The sequence below is a fragment of the Python bivittatus genome, unplaced genomic scaffold, assembly GCF_059951505.1.
Source record: "Python bivittatus isolate LINGU-HERP-01145 unplaced genomic scaffold, Pbiv_v1 ctg000580_np1212, whole genome shotgun sequence".
In the NCBI taxonomy this organism is placed as follows: domain Eukaryota; kingdom Metazoa; phylum Chordata; class Lepidosauria; order Squamata; family Pythonidae; genus Python; species Python bivittatus.
In genome coordinates, this window is record NW_028277087.1 from 6,344,215 (window position 1) to 6,365,361 (window position 21,147).

General features: G+C 41.2%; 1 protein-coding gene across 9 annotated transcripts in view; it reads left to right on the top strand.

Annotated features, from left to right (window-relative positions):
• Positions 1–21,147, top strand: part of GATAD2A (GATA zinc finger domain containing 2A) — an 83,756-nt gene that overhangs the window by 20,020 nt on the left and 42,589 nt on the right. For 3 of the 9 annotated variants that reach the window (XM_088149439.1, XM_088149440.1, XM_088149441.1), the window contains exon 1: positions 19,652–19,670. The exons of 4 other annotated variants lie outside the window; for them this stretch is intronic. The gene's annotated coding sequence lies outside the window, so the exon portion shown is untranslated. Of the gene's footprint in view, positions 1–18,289; positions 18,577–19,651; positions 19,671–21,147 lie in introns of those variants that run through there. 2 more of the 9 variants (XM_007431470.3, XM_007431473.3) reach the window with 1 other exon arrangement.

The following is a 21,147-nucleotide window of genomic DNA, read 5'->3' on the forward strand; positions in this document are numbered from 1 at the left end:
GTTAAGAGGAGGGTTTATGTGTGTGAGTGAGAGAAAGCAAGTTTTCACCTGAAACTGAAAATAAAATAAAGATGCTATCAGATGACTCAGGAAGAGAAATACCAAAGAAAAGATGCCACAATTAAAGAAGTAGGGAAAAGTAATCCTGAGACCACATTAGTCCTAACCATTTAAAAGCTGTCTAATGAGATTGAAGTTGTAGGATTAGGTATGCTATGTTGAGTTGTCTGTGAAATAATGTGGTAGCAACTAATTGTTTCAAAATTGGTGTAATATTCCCTGTATATCCTATCCAAGATAATAATGGCAGTGCTCTATTTTGCACTAACTGCAGTTTCTAAGCACCCTTCAAAGGCAACTCCATGTAGAAAGCGTTGCAAGAGTTTGTTATGCTGCATTCTCCCTCTATCTGACTGGATTCCAGAACACTCCTGGCCAGCTGAAAAGGTGGATGCAAACAACCACTTTTCTCTCTTGATCCTATAGCTTTTGCTTGCTGCCAGTCAGAAAAAATCCTCAAAATTTGTAACACATCAGAAGAAATTATTAACAGTTCAGAAGCCTGCTAATAAAAAAAGAGATTGCTAACCATTCCCCAGTTTTGGTTTTTGGATCAAAACTGAAATTTGATTTGTTTGATTCTGGCAAGTTGGACCTCATCCACTATAATGATCATCCTGTGAATATTCACCTGATTTATTTTCTCCCTCCTAATTCCTTTTGTGGCCCACTGTTTCTTTGATTTTGGTTGCTGCTGCTCTCCATCCTGACTTAGTCATATAGTTGCTCCCACTTAGGAAGGGATCCAGTGGGTATGTGGGGTGATGTCACACTGCTGTTTAGCCAGTAGGACTTGGCTGTGCATTAATGTCATTGGGCAATTTACCTGGGCTGAAAACTACCTTGAGGGAATTGGATTTTTGTTTTTCTTTTCCTCTGGGAAGTAATGCACAAATATCTATCGGAGGTGGACAGTTTTTTTTTTTTTAAACAGTGGTGGAAATGCTCATCTGAAAACAGTTGTTTCAGCTTGGGCTTACCAGTCATTTAATAGATTCACTTGATTAGCTTGAACTGCTATCTTCTGTGAACGTGATGTTGATGTTATCTTGAGACTGTAACTGTACAAACATAGGAATTCTGGCTTTGCTTTTCCTTTAGAATGGAATAAGGGCAAGCAGGAGCTTTCTGGTATCTAGATAAACTTAAAAGAGGATCAGAGAATTGCAGAAACTTCTACGATCTTCCTCCAGGTCCTTTTCCTGTCTTGGAATTACAGTAGCCTGATAACTTTTGCCCATAAAATGTTAAGCTTCATTGCACGGATTCTGACGCATTTATTTCCTACGCCGGTCTTCACAACTTCTTGTTACTCCACATCTAAGAATTAAGATTCATTTATTAGTCTACATCGAAGAATTAAGATTCAGCTATTGCAGATTTCCAAATGGTGGCACAATCTAACAAAACTATTCTAATAGGTCTCACATCTGGAATTTGGTTTAAAAGCTTCCATTCCCATGCCTGTTTTGGGGGCCCCCAAAAAACAAACTTCATGAGAAAAGGGGACCTGAAGCAACTCCTCCTCTGTTGAATGCTCAGATCCTATTTGGGAAATATGGTCCTCAACGTACTGGGGAGCCAAGTTACATTATAAGTTAAAACCAGCATTTTGAATTACAGTATACTCAGAAATGGAGAGGAAGCCAGCACAACACCCACAGAACCAGTATCACATGGCTGTGGTGACTCGTTACTTGCCAGCATATGGGCAGCTGCTTTTTGTGGTGATTGCACTTTCCAAATAGGCTTCTGAGGCAGCTCAACGTACAGCATGTTGCAGCAGTCCAGTCTAGAGGTGATAAAGGTATGTGTCACCATTGCCAAAGTATAGAGGAGTATGGAGAAAGCCTTGAAGAAGGAATGCAAAGGCAGATACGTCAACACCATCTTAGCTCTGATAGAGAGGAGGGGCAAGAAAGAAACTCAAGATTGCCCTGCCTTGATTCTCTTGGGTATAAGAGTGGGGAGAAGGAAACTCTTAGGCATTCAAGATTCTGTTATCCTTGGTTCAATAAATTAAAAGTTCCAGTAATCCTTATAGAGTCTGTTTCCTGACTTTGCTTAACTTGGACTGAAACAAGGCCTCCTACCTCAAAGAGGATTACAACTGGTCACCAACCAAAGCTTGGTAATGGCATCCTTGGTCATTGGTCCTCCACCTGTTGATCATGCAGTAGCCATGAATCCAAGAGAATGCCCGTGTTGCAGACCTGGTCCTTCAGAGGAGTACAAACTCATCCAGAGCCAGTATAGGAGCTGACAGAGACTCAGGCAGATTTTGGACAAACAGTAACTCCATCTTGCGAGGGTCCAGTTTATATTGTTTCTTCTCATCCAGTCCCTCCAGACTTCTGCATCTCCAACTTGGCCCATGATAGAGATCCATGGCAAACCGATGATACCTCACTCCAAACTGGGGGTTTAATGTAGATGTTTTTGAAAAATGGGGGAGCTGAACCCTGTGAGAGATCAGTGGTCTGACCACCCTTTGCCATCACTATTGACTAGAACAGCCTACTCAGGGAGGAGTGAGACCCCTGTAAGGTAGTTCCATCTTCTCCCAGCCCTCATAGATGGTCCAGAGCGCTATCATAGTAGATAGTACTGAAGGCTGTTGAGAGGTTCAGTAGGCTCAAACCTTCCATAAAAAGATTAGAGAGTGGGTTGAAGTTGTCTAATATGATTGGATCAAGACATAGCTCTTCAGAAGTGGGTTCACCACCACCTCCTTTTAAGGTAGCTAGTACCTTCCAAAGAAGCATGCACCACTTCCCAAATTGAACACATGTTATCTGGCAGCCCAAAGGAGCAGGTAGGGCATTGGTCCAGTCCACAGATGGCACAACTTTTGCTGCAGAAAACTATCCATTTCCTCAGGGAACACATGGTCAAATGAAGCCCACATAACTACCAGAAGTTGCTTCAGTCACCTCATCTGTACTTATCCATACAATGTCTTGAAATTTACCTCTGCAGCTTGCTCTGATCTCTTGTTCAGATCAGTCATAGCCAACATGGCAAATGATCCATCTTTTGATGGTCAGAACAGCACCTTATGGTCAGTTCAGGTTCTATTTAGCAGGTTCCAGCCATGCTCTATAAAAATTGCAGAAATCTGTAATGCACATCTTTTTGTTGAAGACCATCACAGAAACACAGTTAAGAGTAGAAGCAATGCAGGAGGTGGGGTGGGGAATAATGGAAAGTTTTGGGGAGGGATTACATATCAGTGTAGCTTATTTTTGATTTGGGATGTGAAATAACTATACTTCACAGACGAGGGATTTTGAGGAGAATTTTGAAAGGAAAAAGGTATCTCATGGGATACCATTCAAAGAAAAGAGATAGTAAAGAAGAATGGGAAGCTTATTTTGATGACTTAAAGGAAGACTAAAGCTCAGTATTAGCTGATTTTGGTAAAGGATGCTAAGAAACAGCACCCACCGAGTTGCTGGTCCCAATTGTAGTCGCTAAATGAGGATTACCTGTAAGAAGTTTCAAAGAAGTGTTATACTAGTTAAAACAGCAAATGGATAAGATATAACAAAGAAAGGACAGTACTACTCAATTCCTATTTTGGTTCTGTTTTCTCTCTTGAGTGGGATATGGGTTTCACCAGGTAATAATGAAGAGTAAGTTGAAGGAGCAGGATTTCACCTTGAGCTGATAGAAACACAGAGAATTGAGAATTATATCTCCATGCCCAGATGAACTAGCTAACTAGCTTGACAGTCTGGCCACATCATTATGAATTATCTTTGAGAATAGATGCAGGGCAGGTGTTATCCCTCTTTTCAAAGGGGGAAAAAGAAGGGAATTCAATATCTGGAAAGTTTTTAAAGCGGGTCATAAAGCATTTAGCCTGTAAATAATTTTAAAATAATTAAGTGATTATTAGAAGTCAGTACTGATTTGTCAACAAGTCTTTTGACTAATCTTACTTGATTTTATTATCAAGTAGCTCCCTTAATAGAGTATGGGAATGCAGTAGACATAATATGTCTTGATTTTAGCAAACTAATTGATGGAAAGCCCTCCTATTTATCTTCTGCACTGCTGAATCCTAACAGCTGTTTACAATAGCAAAATAGAACCATATAAAATGAATAAATATATAATTAGCTATAAAACCAAAAAAATGAGAAAAAATATCATCCCTAAATACACAATGGGTGTCATCAACATAAGTAGCCTTAAATATCAAAAGCCCTACAGAACAATTTGGTTTTTACTGCTTTGTAGAATAGTGTTAAAGTCTGTGCTAGTCTAGCCTCAAGAGAGAGACTATTCTGATCAGGAGGTGTGGGCTGGATGGCATGACAACAGGTGGATACATAACTGGCTTGAAAATTATATTCAAGGAGTGCTCATCAGTAGTTCTAGCATTTAAAGTTATAAATGGGGCACTGCAAGGTTTGGTCCTAGGTCCAGTAGTCTTCAATATTTTTATTAGTAGCCAGTTGGAGGCAATGGCTTTGAAACTGGCAGATTGTACAAAACTGGATGGAACAGCTAATATCTGAGGGGAAAAATACAGAATGTTCTTGATTGATTAGAGAAGTGGATCAAACAACAGAATTAAAGAACCAAATGCAAAGTTACTTGCTTAGGAGAAAGAAACCTAGTGGACTGGTATAAAATGGGGGCTATCTACCCTGACAATAGAACTTACAAAAGGAATTTGGAATTGTAGTTGATCATAACTTGAATATGAGTTAGTGTTTCATAACTGCAAAAGAAGACAAGTACAAATTGGCTGCATCAATAGTGTCCAAACCACAGGAGGTTAATCATTCCATTCTGTTCTATGTTACTTAAATCCTATCTGTCTTGAGTGTTGTGTCCAGTTCTGAGCACCCCCATACTCTGCGCAAAAATTCAGACAAACAGGATGCAGAAAAGGACAGCAAGGCGGATTGGGCTCCTTCCAGTTCATAATATGATATTCAGTTTGGTTATCAAGGCTTTGACTTGACCAACTTTTAAGTCCAGTTTCTCTGGCAGCTTAACCCTATAGCACTAGCAAAGATGAAACACTTAGTTGTGTAAGCTTTATATCCAGTCACGCATACAACAAAGCACTATAAAACGACACATAGGTCTTCCTCATCGCTCGTAGAATTAGCATGTCAGCAAGTAAGACCCAGTTGTGTTGATTCAAGAAGGAGACAGACGAAGCAAATGGACTGCTGTAACATGGGAGATATCTGTCTTGGCAATAGAAGTTGTATATTATTTATTTGTTGCATTTATATCCCACCATTGAGGGTTGAATTGATTGTAGTATATAGAAATTTAATAAATTTATCTGCTTTGTAAACACATATCTATGTGATGGGAAATGTGTGGAATGCTTGTAGTTTACAGTTGCTAAATTCACAATAGTAACCCATTCAATTTTTTTTTTTTAACCACAGTGATTGGGTTCAAACAATACACCAAGCCAGACCCAAGAATGCCCCATTATTGTTTCATGCAGCGTGTGAACCCATCCATTTGCTGGCTTTGCACCCAGTTTATCCTCAGGGTAGACATTCTAGGAGAGCCATGTTAGTCTGGTGGCAAAAAAAATCAGGAGTCTGGTAGTACCCTTTCCAACTTACCAGTTTTATTTAAAAGCATCAACTTTTGTGAGCTGCGGTTCACCCCATTGGATGCATCCAGTAGCCACTGTGCATCTGATGAAATGAGCTGCAATCCATGTAAGCTTATGCCTTTTAATAAAATTTGTTTCTCGGAGCAATACTGGCGGGTGCTAGTGTTAAATGCCAGGTGGAACGGTTCAATAACTTGAACTAAGCTTGGAATCTCACTGCCATTTTGTAGGAGGATGACCAAGTGTCCCCTGACAAAAACAAACAAATGAGAGGGGTATTGGTTTTGCCACTTCCTAAGTGATTCCTCTGCGCTAAAATTGGGGCAAATTAGTGGGCTAGCAGGAAGCCCTTTCATTAGGGTAATTGTGCTGCCCCTTTTGTCTGTCACCACAGTCAATCTGTGTGGGCAAATTAAGAATGTCACTTTTGTGATAATGACCCCCTTCAATGCTTTCTGCCCTTTCTTTTGGTCTTTGCTTCCAAACCTCTTTTTCTTAGATGACCAAGAGGGGGGGGGAGTACAAAGCTGGACCTCTAGCAAACTTTGCAAATGTTTGCATATATATAGGTGAGCACATGTAAAAATTATGAGGGGCCTATTACGCCTCTTAAAATGGTGTCCATGGTGCAAGGTCCCTAAGGTGGTTGCTAAGCAACCAGAGGAGTTCTGTGGTGACTCCCTCTTGAGAAATTTAGAAGTCAGGAAGACAGAGATGATCCTGAAGAAGGCCAGGCCAGCAGATCCCAGTTGGTATTCTCTGGGATAGTGGGTCCTCTCTTAAAAATGAACAAAGAAAAAACTTGTGGAAGTCCCCTGGGGGCTGCTTTTCTTAAATGCCAACTTGGGGTGGGGGCGATTGTACATCTATTTTTGTTTGTGGGCACAAGAAACGTTAACTGTGTTAATCCTGGGAAGGATTTTATCATGTCTGGATCTGTGATAGAATATGAATTGTTTTAACTAGCTACCTGACCTCTAAAGTACTATTTCTCTACCCCACTTAATGATGCACTTGAGTTGTTTTCTGTCAGAGGAATCACTACACAAGCTTGGAGTTCTTCTGGTTCTTTTTCTCCATTCTGCCCCAACCCATACACATGCGCGCACATACATGAGTGACAACAAAGGTTCTAGTTTCCATGAGAACGTGATGTGGGTGAAGTTAAGACAAAGGCTCATGGGAGGTTCCAGTCCAGCCCTCTGATGACTTTAGGGGAAACATAAAAATAACCCAGGAAGATATTGGCCTGAATCAGTGCCATCCTTTTTCAGTCATGTCCTCACTCACACATAAGCCATCCTGGTAGCAGTCACATGATCGTGATCTGGGCATTTGGCAACCCATTCGCACTTATGACCAGTTGCCAAGTACCTGTGATCACGTGAGTGCCATTTGCAACCTTCTCTGCCGGCTTCCCATAAGCAAAGTCAATGGGGAAACCAGCAGGGGAGGTCGCAAGTCGCTCAGGTAAATCTCCTCCACCCACCCTGGCCCTTCTTCACTTGCACGCACCGCACCCTCCTTCACTCACTCGCACGTACCGGCACCCTCCTTCCCCCTTCACTTGCTCACACACACTCACGCTGTAGTGTGGCTCTGGGGCTTTGCAGGAGGAAGAAGAATGCCTCACAAACAACCAGCAGCTTCCAACATGAGCTGCAGAACGCACACCGGAAGTGCCCCTCGAGTGAACGAAGGAGGGCACTGGTGCATGTGAGTGATGGAAGGAGGGTGTGAAGTGTGTGAGCAAGCAAAGGAGAGAAGGAAGGCATGATGTGAGCAAGCGAAGGGGGAAGGAGGGCCAAGAAGCCCCTGAACCACAGTGTGGCAAGCAGCCCCAGAGCCCCACAAGACAGGGTGCAGGGCAGCCAAAAGGGCAGAGATAGGGGGAGAGCTGGCAGGTGGGGGGAGCTGGAGGCAATCCCTTACCTTACTGAGACTCAAGGCTGGGAGGGACCAAGTCCAGAATGGCTTGGATTGGGGTGGGTCCTTGGCTAATGACTGTGCAATTCACTTAACAACAGCAATGGGGAGTTCCAGAATTGCCGCTGCTAAGCGATGCGGTCATGTGACATCTCGCATTTTGACCACATTGCTTAGCAACAGCAATTCTGGTCCCAATTATGGTCATAAGTTGAGGACTACCTGTACAAAGTTACTTTGCTCCATTCAGTTATCTGCACAATCAGCATCAAAAGTGGTCCTTGGGCAGATCCTTCCCTGCAGTGTCAGATCACAGTTCTTTTACTAAATCATAAATAAAGTATTCATGACTTCCTGGCATGTTCATCTAGTTTTCTTGACAATAATATGAAATAGTTCCATTTTTCTTGAGATATTCTCAATATGAAAAGTGCATCAACATTGGATAAATAAGTAAACCACATCAAAGAGTTGAGAGGACTCTTGGCGCAGCATAAATAGGGCATGGAGTATTGCAATGGGATGAGAAAATTGGGAGGATTCAGTAGGGCTGTCTTATGCAAGCGGAAGTAACTGCCTACTTATATAGGACATTTGTGGATCCAGGTCACTCAGACATGTTCCTGGTTGCTGTGTAAATTATTATTGTAATCACATATTTTATCCCCACAGTTACCATGTGAGGTACGCAGGAGGCAAGGCAATGAATTTATAGGTGGGCATAAATAATACGAAGCTGGGTCTCTTTGGATTTAATTTAGCATTGTAATCAACTGGTGCAAAATGCAGCGGCGCGGCCAGTTATGTGTGTTTCTAGAAGAACATACACTACACTTCTGCTCTGTGAGCTGCATTGGTTACCAATTTGTTTCTGGGTTCAATTCAAGGTGCTGGTTTTGACCTTTAAAACCCTACATGGCATGGGACCACTTCTGAGAGACCACTTCTCCCCAGTTACATCTGCCTGTCCCACCAGATCCAGCAGAGAGGGCATGCTGTGGGTCCCATTGGTTAGGGAGCTACATTTGATGGGGCTTAGGTGGCGGGCTTTTCTACTGTGGCACCAGCTTTATGGAATATCTCTCCCCCCCCCCCAAAGTGAGGCTGGCTTCATCCCTTTTGACTTTCATGAAGTCCCTCAAAACCTGGTTGTGCCATCAGACCTGGGGACCTAGGGGATTGGTGAAATAGTGAGGTGGCTCCATTGTCATTCACATCTTCTCTTTGCCCAATATTTCCTTTCTTTTAGCTTTGTCCTTTTTTATAGTTTTAAATGTTTCTTTAATAATAATTATTGTTTTATATATATTTATTGTTTTTTTAGCTTTGTTGTACACCAGCCAGAATCACTTGTTTGTGAGATGGGTGGCTATATAAATTTGAGAGACAGACAGACAGACAAATAAATAAATGCTTCCTTCTCTGTAATAGATCAAGTCCTTGGAGTTCTTTAGCTGTGTCTTCATTAGCCTCTATTTATTTAAATCATTTATATACTGCTTCCCGTAAAAGGCATTTTAAGAGTGAAATTTAAAAGCAGTATAATAAAATGCCAGTAAGTTAAAATGAATAACATAAACCGTGTATATTAAAATGAATTATGGGGCGGAAAAAAAATAGCTCCCTGCCACAAAGGATAACACTAGGTAAAAAAAAATTGACTACCTTAGATGCCTAAACAGTATAATAGTAGGCCTCCTTCAAATATCAAGGAACTGGCAATGCCATAGAGAAGACCAAATTGTGAATGGCCGAAAATGATGTCCAGTTTACAGTGCCTACCACAGAATCTTCCTGGGTGATCATTATGATTATTCTGGTTCTAATGTCTTAGAAACAAAACATTCATATGAATATTCAATCATCTCTCTAAATCCAGCATCATAAAATCTTAAGAGTTGGTAGGGGCACTGATCCCAATCTTCTGCTCAGTGCTAGAATCCATATTAAAGCAGTTGCAAGTCTCTGCTTAAGTGCATCCAGTAAAGAGAAGAGGAATCACCTCTCATGGTGATGGGTCCCAGTGTTGACCCGTTCTTATGGTTAACATATTTTGTCCTAACGTTCAGCAAGAATTGCTTCTCTGTGACTTAAAACACTTATTTCATGTCCTGTATTTGGGGATAATAGAGAAGGGATCATGGCCTTCTAGGTGATACTCTTACAATTATTTGAAGAGGGCTATCATATTCTTTCCAGCCTTCTCAAGGCTAAGCATACCTATCTCTCATCATAGGATTTAGTTGCTAGAATGCAGAACAATGCACTGCATCTTTGATAGCCTTGGAAGGTATCTCACTGCCCCCACCCCCTTCCCAGTTCTTCAGCTTGCTAGCACTTGTTTGGGAAGGCGTAGCTTCCAAGCTGGCATGAAATCTCTAATCCCCTTCTCCATAAGAAGGAAAAGCTGCAAGGAGCTGGCTTCTTCTCTCTACCCCTTACCCTCGTTAGAAGAAACCTCTGCTTTAGTTATCAGATGCCTGGGAACTGCAGAACTAAAGGAGAGTCCACCATAACCCATGGAAGTTCACTGGTGACTTCAGACCAATTTTGCTCTCTCATCCCAACCTATCTTGCAGGGTTTTTGTTGTTGCGAGGGGGAAAAAAACAGAAATTGCCATATTAAACTGCCTTGAGCGCCTAACAGAATGCAGGGGGTAAATTAAATAAATATATGGGAACACATTTGGCTCGTTGTACAAGAAATCCTGAATATGAATCTCTACGTACAGGATTTCTTTCATATTTGCAAGATGAGGAAACCCCACTTACCTCCAGTTGGTTTAAGCATCTTCTCCTTTTAAGTCAAGTTTATTTCATTATGTGCAGGCAGGACAACTAAAACAGCTAAAGTCTTTGTAGCAGCAGCAGCAGCAATTCTTACAATCTAGGATTTTGCATTTAATCTGAGAGAACAAATACATAACAAATATCAACGCCTAGAACCTTTGGGGAGCTGACTTGGCCCCAGTTCATGCATACTCTGTCTGGCGGCCAGATCTGCAGCCATTCTTTCTAAATTTCCCACAAGGTTTTTGCGAAAAAATTAAAATGGGGATTCCTTGCTGCTGTCACCAGGAGGGCAACCAAAGAAAGCAATGTATAGTCAGTGAGACTCCACAGAAAAATTTTACATTGAATTTGCAGTGGTCAAATGTTTGGGTATATGCGGCTATTTTGTTGTGCCTTTGATGCTCTCAGTACCTATAGAGAGCACCATCATTTATAATAGACAACTTGCGCATTGTAGCCAGAGAACAAGTATGTGCTTTGTAATACAGAACGGACAATTCAAAAGATGGCTGGACTTCACTATCTAAGAGCTCTGGGAATCCTGGCTGATGGTGAGTGAGCTCGGGAGTGACAGTGCAACAACTTAATTAGTTAAAATCCAGTAAAACTAACTGTGGTTATTAATCTTAATTCACAAGAAATTTGCTCCTGTATGTGTCCATTGATTTGTTTATTTCACTTTTTGGGGAGAGTCCTCCGAACAGATATTTCCTAGCAAACAGCTTTTTGCTACCATATGGTTTAATTAATTATTTTCTTTTTCCCTTCCTTCCTTCCTTTTTTATTTTTTTGCAGTGAGTCAAGTGACTTCTTCCTGTGTCAATTGTTTATAGGATTTGGTGAGAGAAGAGAGAGATCTGGCATTTTAGAATGAAAGTACAGTACTTGAATTTGGCAGGTTGGTGATGGTGTTAATGGCCATGAGGAAACTTTTGTGTAAGAAGAAAAGAGTACGGCTTGGTTGACACTCTAGGCCTGAAGGAGCGGGTGTGGCTTTTGCTATATTAAGTCCTGGGCTGGTGCCAGCATAGTCTTGCAGTGTCCATTTAAAGGCCTTGTCTCACGTAATTGATCCAGGCTTGGTTTCTCTAAAACCTTGGAATTTTATAGTTTATCCATGTAAAATTTGAATGATGAAATTCTAGTACTCCTGTACTACTCCCAGGATTGGATAATAATTATAAGTAATCCCTGTGAAATAAGATGATTAAGAAAGGGTTTAGAAAGAATTGTGTATTAAAAGCAAGAAGTTACAGTAGGTAAAACAAAATGTATAGCCCCTACAGAAGAAGTGCCTTCCCCCCAAAAGAGAGAAAGTCTTAACCCATCAGTGAAAGAGCTGCAGGATACCAACAGAGCCTCCCAAGCCATGGAGTTCTACAGTTTAGATGTGATTATCAAGAAGGACCTATGTCTTGTCCCCACAGATTATATCTCTGCCACAGTTGGGTCATAGAGGGCCTTTCTGTCAAATGTTACAGGGCCAAGCAGGCTGTTAAGGAAGTGATCCCTAAAATTATGCTAAGCCCTTTAGTGTTTTTAAATGAATCGCCAAAACCTTCAGAGGATCCTGAAACAAAGTGATAACCAGGGCAGTCCTTACAGGATTGATGCAAATGATGAGAATTTCCTGCCAATAATGCTGACTACCATTTGAGTGGTATCACTTATTAGATGAAGAGTCAAAGTGGGCTAGGGGGAGCCAGGTTGACATTCACACTCTCAGTGTCACTGGATGATGTTAGGCCAGGGGCTTTCTCTGACTAACCTGTCTCCCCAGGCCTTTGTGGTATAGTGGTCAGAGAACAGACTTCCCCTGTGTTGTGATAGTCATATACTTTGGATTCTAATGTCCTTAATAGACAGTTCTTAATGGTCAGGAATATTGGGACTTACACAATCAAAACATTAGAAGGGTATTCTGTTGGCCTTGTACTGCTGAGGCATAGGCTTCAAATCCCTATCTCAGCTATAAAGCTCAGTGGCTTAATTTAGACCAGTGTTTCTCAACCTTAACACCTTTACAGTGTGTGGACTGCAACTCCCAGAATCCCCCAGCCAGCATTTTATTTTTTTCTGTTAATTGTTATTTGTTGCACACTGTTAGTTGTTATTTGGGCAAACTGTCCTGAGTTGCATGTCAGGTGGACAGCTTTATACATTGAATGTATGAGTGAGTGAATGAATGAATGAAACAAGCCTTTCAGGAATGTGATGGTGGTGATAATGATGATAGTTTTATTTTATTCTTCCTCCTAAAGGAGCCCAAAATAGTCAAAAAATAGGGTAATACAGTAAAAGAGATTTGTCTCCACCATTATCTCAGAATCCAGTTAGGCTCCTGCTAGAATATTATTAGGGTGTGCGTAGTTGCACTTTATGAATGGTGGACTTTGTAACACATGCTGCATTTGGCATCTGGAAATATTTACTTCCACTGTTTTTTAAAGCTCCTAGGCCCTGGGATTGCCCAAACTTATTTGAAAATTATTCTTTGTGTTTTGTGTTGCAGTTTAGTGAACTTTTAAAAGTTCTTTCTGAAGTCTAGCAGTGCAAGTGTCAGCAGGAAAGCCATGTTCTGGTAATGTGCTCTTCTGTTTTCACATTACTGTAAAGGGGTTTTATCCAAGTAAGCAAGCACTTCACCTGATTTTTGTCTTTAATTCATTGTGTTGTTAGCAGAAGACAAGTGGTGCTGTAGGGTCCAAATCATATTTTTATTTATTATAATATCTATATGACATCTATCTTTATCCCAGAATAAAAACCAAAGATTATCAAAGGAAACAATCGTAAAAGTAGTCATTACCATCTACTGCCCTGTGAAAAGGTTCTTTGAAGAGAAAGGGGAGGGAAGGAACCCAGCCGACACCAGAGAAGCCCGCTCAGTTAGATTCTCCTTCTTTACCCCAAAGATAATTGCCCCTAATTATCCTGTGGGGAAGGATCCTCAAAGTTTGTTTCTTTTTAAAATGTGCTTTTATTTACAGATGTCTAACTCATAAGCTGATTTGGGAGATTTGTTATCCTGGAAGGCAGGAAATAGATAGCTATAATCAATAATAAAATCGCACTAACACTACAATATACCAGAACAGTAAGGCATATATAGGAAGAAAAGGTTCCTAAACAGAAAGTTTAGATATAAGGAACGTTGCCTCTTCTTCTGCACACATGCCATATCTCAAGAACAGCCTTGCTAAATCCTAAGAACTGCTTTGCTAAATCAGATGGAGAGCCCAACTTCTCCAGCCCTTTTGCTTCCCAGAATGGCCAGTAAAACTTGCCAACATCATGTGAAAATCACACAGGCTTCCCTTTTTGTCTCTTGGAATCTAGTTTTTAGATGAACATATTGCTGGATCACTGTCCAAACCGTAATATTAATATTGATGAAATTGATATTGCCTAACTCCCTTTCATTTATTATTTATTATTAACTTTATATACCTCCCAAATCCATCACAATTCTGGGTGCCATATGATGTAAGCATTTAAAACATACAATCCAAACAATATAAAGAGAAACATCCAGGAAAAAATAACATCTCACAAATCAAATATCCCATGGGGTCCACCATCCACTCTAACCCAAGGCTGGGGAAGAGCCAGGTTTTAAGGGCTTATTTAAATAAGGTCAGGGTAGGGACCTTATGAATCTCTGGGGGGATGTCTTTCCAAAGGGAAGATGCTGGCAGAGATGGGCCGCTTCCAGGTCACACTGTTGATTTTTTTTTTATTCCGATAGTTAAATTAAAAAAAACTAACATACTAAACATAAGTTCATCATTGTTATTAATGGGAAATTCTACACAGGAGATACTGCACAGTTGCAAAGGTGTGTATGGGAAGGGGAATAGACCAGAACCAAGAAGGAAACTGAAACTGCCAGTCACTCCAGGATTTAAGTCAGGCCAATCTCTTTCCCGAATCTGTTGATGGTAGCATTTTAACAGTGCATAAATCCAGAGGACAATCAAGATACTGTACTATTTGTAATTGCTGGGGCAGGAGCATAGGATATGTATCCAAGTTTAGGGGAGACAGGTAATTCAAAGGGTTGTGATTATCCTAGGACTGTTCTTAACTCATTACAGATGATCAAGTAAGGAGCTTCTCCAGTCTGCTGCTTCTGCTGGTGGCACTATTATTACTATTTGTTAAAGCTGTCCCCCACTTTTCTGCTTATACAAGCATTCAAGGCAGCTTGCAACAGTTAAAAATACATGACATTAAAATGAATACATTAAAATCAATTCACAGATGACAGCTTGGCAAAAAAGATAGTAGTGATGTAAATGGGTGCCTGTTAACAGTTGAAGTCCCGCTTCTACTCGTTAGCTTTAGTAGTTGGTGGTTTATTAAGTCTAATGAATGAATAATTACACATAGGGAATACTCAGAGTACTTCCTATTTTGCTGAAAGTACAAGAGCCTTGGAAAGTGAGCAGGTACTACTACCCCTTGTATTGCAGACGAAAAGGGGGCTTGATCCTGCCATATGCACATGGCTTGAATTGGGTCATATGGGCAGAGTTCCATCTCTTAGCACTATTTGACCAGCTTTCTAAAGAAATCTGTATCCATTTCGTTATATAATATATAGTCATAAAGCCATGTTTTTTAATATCTGAATGAAGTGTTTCAGTGATTGTTGATTTTCTTCTGCTGCAGTGAATGAATGAAATTAGGTGCCATCTTTAATGCTACTTGCTATACAGGGATCTCTGAACAAGCTAAACTATTTGAAGTGGATGTTGGATTAAGATGATAATGATTCTAATAACAGCAGTAACAGAACTTTGTGGCCTCTTAAAAACTAACAAAATTTTCTCATGAACTTTCATTGGAAAGCTTTAGAATATATTAGGGTTGCAGCTTGTGTGGATATGTCTATTTAGCATTAAGACCCATTGACTGAATGGGGCTAATTTCCATGGAATGGAATAGATATAGGCTTTCATTTTTAATGTGAATTAAACTGCTGTGTTAAAACAAATTCCAAGCTTACTCTGACACTTTTATCCGATGTGCGTTCTACAATTATTTTTGGAACTTCCCAGTTTAAGTGATAATATATCTGGTTCTTGTGTTGCCTGCAAAATAGCTTGCAAAATAACAGTTTTAAAATGAGCAAACAAACAAAACATAGAACGTTTATAGCAAAGAATTGTTTCTGCTACTGCCCCCCAGAACAATTTCCAGCTGGTATCCTTGAGGTGGAGGTCTTATATAAAGGCTGCCAGCGCATTGCATCAAAAATATTATAGACTGGACTGTTTACCAGACTCCTTTGGCAGAAGATGCCATGTCCTACCATACTTCTGCCAAAGAAAAGGCTTCCACATAACTAGGGCCTTGATATCTGGGATACAAAAATAAGGATAACCACTAGATGGCAGCAGATGTTACAATGTTTTCTACCTTTTTGCTGCCATCTACTGGTTGTCAGAGTTTAACTAACCCTAATGTAGGGAAAGTGAATCTAAGCCATTCTGAATCTAAGCCATTTTGAAACAAATTACCAGCAACCAAACTGAAGAAAAACATGAGTTGGCAATAACCCAGCAATTGGCATTCCAGTCACTAAAGGGCACAAGGAAAGAGCTGGTTGAAGTAACATCCAGGTCTTTATGCGACAAATGTATCTGAGTCCAAAGCAGGGGTCTAAGCCAGATAGACATTTCCATCATCAGCTTGCTTTCCGATTGCAACTTTTATTCCAGAAGCTCTAGCCCTTCACTTTCCACACAGCTGAGCTATCCACCAGGCAAGTCTACTCAGGAGCGACAATAGCTGCTTAAGGTCTTTCCTTGCAGCAACATAACTTACACAATCCTCAGCCTGATGAGGCTCTCTCCTGCAGACTGAGAGGGATTCTGGGATCTTCCTGACCCCAGGTTCTGTACAAACAGGAGCCAACTCCTCCCTCCCTGCTACGCTGGGTCTGTATAATTAAAATCTTTTTAAAAACATGGAAAGGGTGGGGTGGGCTCAGGCTGCACCCCTGCAACAGAGAACCGGAAATCTTCCGCAAAGGGTTGCAGGCAGAGCAGGCAAGAAACTTTTAATATGGAAGTTCGTGGTAAACTACTAGCTGAGAGTCCCAAATGAAAAACAGGTCTTTAACTTCCTTAATCAGAAAGTCCTTGAAAACACCTCCAACTTTTTTCTACTAGTGTTTCACAAAGAAATTGCAACCTGTAATTAAATCTGGATCTAGTCTTTCAAAACAAACGGCATAAAAGTGATCTGTGTTTGTTGCAGCTGTTTATATCGTAAGAAATATTCCCTCAAAGTAATGAGTAATTTCCAAATTCTGTTTTCCCTTCTAAAACTTTCCCCCTCGTTTTACCACTAGGAGCTGTCTGATATAAAAACAGCTATGTGTGAGCAGCAATTTTGTGGAAACTCAGGCAGCAGATGTTCCATATTTGGTTGCATAATCAGAATGGCATTTAATTCCAGGATCTCCAAGAGGGGAATTGCCCTCATGCCCTGCTTCTTGGCTTCTCAAAGACATCAATTAGTCACTGCAAGGAACTGAATATTATACTATTATATGTTTAGCTTAATTTTAGGGGGCTGTTGTGTTAGTGTAGTTTGGAAGTAGTAATGTTTTATGGTAGTCTGTCTCTTTACAGCAGTGTTTCTCAACCTTGGCAACTTTAAGATGTGTGGACTTCAACTCCCAGAATTCCCCAGCCAGCATTCTGGGAGTTGAAGTCCACACATCTTAAAGTTGCCAAGGTTGAGAAACACTGCTTTACCTTATATCAAATCACAGAGAGGGCTGTCTCCATCACAGCCTGTTTGTGAGGTTTTCTGAGTCATCTGGTTGTTTACTGTGGGGACATAGGATGTGGGTTGTCGGTCTTCTGGGAGTTGAAGTCCACACATCTTAAACAAGTTTTAAGGTTAGGAAACACTGAAGTAGAAGATGCAGAGCACGTTCACTGAGAAGTCTGTTACTGAGGACGTAAGGCCTTTGCCTTGGTGGCTTTGGTAAGAACATCAGGTGAGTTCCAGAGGATGAGCCGAAAGTCAGCATTCAGATCTCACGGTACATAACGAGATCCCTAGATCAGGGTGGACAACCAGCAAGCCATGCATCTTCCAGATGTCTTATTTTGAGGCTACTGGGGATCGTGCTCCCAAAATTCAGCAACTTGCAGAAGCATGTTTACTCCCCTTTTTTCAAATGCCATGGATTTACTTAACATTCCTAAAAAGCCTTCCAAATGGGTACACACACATCCTGAAAAACCCAAGCCTGCCTGTTTGCAGAACGCTTACATTTCAGGGCACTGGTCCTTGGCCACTGACAATTAAAAAAAAAAAATGGAGCCCCAAGTTTTAAACTGACAAAGAAAAAAAATGCAAGTGCAGTCCCAAAATGTTAGGCTGCCTGATCTTGTTTTTCATTGTGGCATAACTTTGTCTCCAACACATCCCTTGTTACTATTTTTTCCTTAAACTAGAAAGTTGTAATCTTTGTTCCAAATGATCATTTCAGTAGTCTTCTCCAGCGTGGTCAGTTATCAATTTAGAAGGGACCCTTCATTGTTCAGTGCTGCCTGCTAAATCTTGGTTTCAAGTGTCCTGATAGTTTTTCTCCCCTGCTTCTGGAGCGCATACAGGATCCATTCTGCGCCCGGTTTACCTTTCCTTTCTGCATTACTGTGCACCTCTTCAGGGCCCTCTCTTCTTTGTGAATCCAGCCTCTTTTAGCAATCACTTCTTCTCCTCCTCTCTCTCTCTCTCTCTCGAGTCCTAAGGTCATTCCTGCAACTGCTCCGGAAGCGTAAGCCAGCTTAGAGGGGCAAGAGCCGGCCTCGTTTATTGGCTCCCTTAGAGGAGGAAGCTTCTTCCCGGAGTCTCTCTCCCTGACTTTTTTCGGAACGCCCACTGGAAACAGCTTCCAGTCTCTGATGTGACACTTGAATGCATAGATAACCCCCTTCCATGGTGGGGTATCTTTTTTCTTCCACCACCACCTCGCCACAAGTGGGGAGGGGGGTCTGTTCTGAAAACGACCGAGCACTGAGAGCCTTCTTCTCTTGGCCGCTGAGGTTTCGGAGGAGGTTGTACACGGCTCTGCGTGAGAAGTTGACTCGGAGTTCTCCAGGCTTCCCTGCCGGGAAGAGGAGGAGGGGAAGCTACGAAGTGGGGCAGGGCCCTGAGCCTCCACTCAGCTGGTAATTTCCTCTTCGTAAGCAGCGTGTGGGTCAGAAGAAGGAAGGGAGCTGGGGAAGCAAAATGTTGAGTCTTGCGGGAGACACCTCTTTGTCATCTTGGATTCCCAAGGATCTTTTCTAAAGAAACAGAATTAAGATTCCCAACTCACGCTTCATATTATTTTGGGGCATTGTTTTCTTTACAGTGTCTTGTGTTGTGCTCTCTTTGCTCTTGGGTGGGAGGAAAGAGCTTGATGTTTCAACTTTTGTTTTAAAATCTTTTCCGCTCCCTGCGTGTGTGCGTGTGTGTGTGTGTGTAAGTAATACTGTAAAGCTCCGTCTTAAGAGATACTGATTTTGGATTTAATAGAGAAAGTGGGGCATAGGATATTAATAAAGCCTACTGTTGCTAAAAAAACAAAAAAAATTGGCCAATTTCCTTGGGGCAGCTTCCTCCATTTAGATTTATTTGGCTTCTACTGTCATTTATTGTGTGTTGCATGAGGCCGGTGGGGCAGCAGGAAAGGTTTGCCAAAGCGAGTGAAAAACCTGCCCCACCCCAAGCTTCTGAGATCTCAGCATGCATTTGTTTCTACCTAGGGTTTTTCAAGCCTGTCAGGGGAACCTTGAAAAGCAGGTACTTGGGTTCCTGTTAAAAACAAAAAGGAAATTCACAGGCTATTGAATTCAGCACCCCATGTTAACTCCTGTGATGCAGCTGTGTGTACTACTTTAAAGATGGGCAAGTAGCATTATTTAATTAGGAAGTGCCCATCATTTTTAGGAAAAGCTTATGTGGCACGGTTATACATTTTCCAGGGTCTTTTATTTTTAGTATGTGTTGGGGGGAGTAACGGAGGCAGTTTTTCTGAGCCCCATATATGGAGGGGGTTCGATAGAAAGTTGGACTCAATCTTGGAAATGGTTTGATGGATCCCTTTTTCTTTTTTTTTCATTCAAGGCAAGCAAGCTACAGTAATGGATTAAAATTAAATCCCAGGAGTTTTTTCAGTATTTTGGGTTTCCCCACACACTCCCCTTTACTGAGCCACTGAATTAAATGGACAGAAGAAAATAGAAGAGGAATGAGCACATTATATAAAAAGCAAGGAAAAGTATGCAGACTTTCTCATATGAACATCCTAATTTAAACAACTGGCTGATCAGTCATAAGGTCTACTCTAGCATTCCACAATTGAGTGCCCTCCAGAAGTCTTGGAACCACAATTCCCAGAATTCTAACCTGGAGTGGAGGGCACCAATGTGCCCCCAAGTACGGGGGCATCACTTTCCAGCTAGGATAGCAGTATTTGAGAATTCTGGCAATTGATATTTAGACGTGTGGATTATACCAAGGTTGAAGAAGGTGTTTTTAGAGTCTCAGGACCTTTCCCATCTTTTCCTCTGCGATGCCAGGGATGGAATTTAGGGTCTTCAGCCTGCAAAGCCTCTGTTCTGCCACTGAGCCCTAATATAACGGGGAGAGAGTCTATTCTGTGTGGCATTAACTTAAGGAATTCTCTGTGATACGTATTGTAGGGGGTTATATAATGCAAATTAGGTTAGGTGATACTCTTTTGTAGTTATGAGAAATGGATTTTTTCTTAAATTCATAGTAATGCTAATGTTGGGATAAGTACATTTTAAATGTGTAGGAGTGTTTTGACTACCGAGCCAACCCTCTGAACAATTTCACCAGGTGGGCCCTGCATAATTCCCAGGTTCCTGGCCCAGAGTGGCTGCGACTGGAAGAACTGCTAGCTTTTGGCTACTTAGGGTGAGGCCAGGCTGCAGTTTCAAACCCTGGGCTTCCTAGCTCAGCTTCTTAAATGCTCCCCTGTACCTGCTTTTCAAGAGCTGCATGTTTTGGATTTCCCTTGGGCATGGTGCTAAGCCAGTGTTCAAAGAACCATTCCCAATAGAACTTCAAATAACTCCTTCTCTTTCCCTGAGATGTTTCAAACTGCTTGTGAAAGAAAAGGGACTATGACACTATGGTTGGGCCTTACTTGATTCTGTATTTCCAGAACCTAGAGAGCCACTGTCAAACAAAGAAGATAACTAGGCAAGATTCATTTGAACAAAAATTTGCAGCAGTTACTCTTGTAATCATAGTTCTGGGACAAAATGACACATTTGGAATACAGTAGGTTCAACTCCAGTTCCCCCAGTTAAAGCATGTCAGATAGCCAGGAAGGACTGCTGGCAGATAGAACATAGTAATGGGCTTCATGATGCAGTGGCTTGACTAACCAAGCATCTTCATAAATTGCAATAGAAAACTCCCTGCAGTTTTAAATGGGGTAATGTGGGGCTTCTGATTGGAGGAAGTGAACCCCAGCTCCTTTAAAGAGTTAAAGCTGTGTAGTTTGGGATCTAACCCAGTCAGTAGGATTTTTTTGAACATTTGGATTTTAAGTAGGCAACCATTGGATTATAAGTAGGGGTGTTTTAAAAAAAAAATCTATTATCAATCCCCAGAGGTTGAAACTATGCAGTAAAAATAATATTCCAGTCTGCAATGAATTAGTTTCAACTCAGATAGCTTGTACTTTATTTCTGCTTTTGTATCATCCCTCTAGCTACTCACTA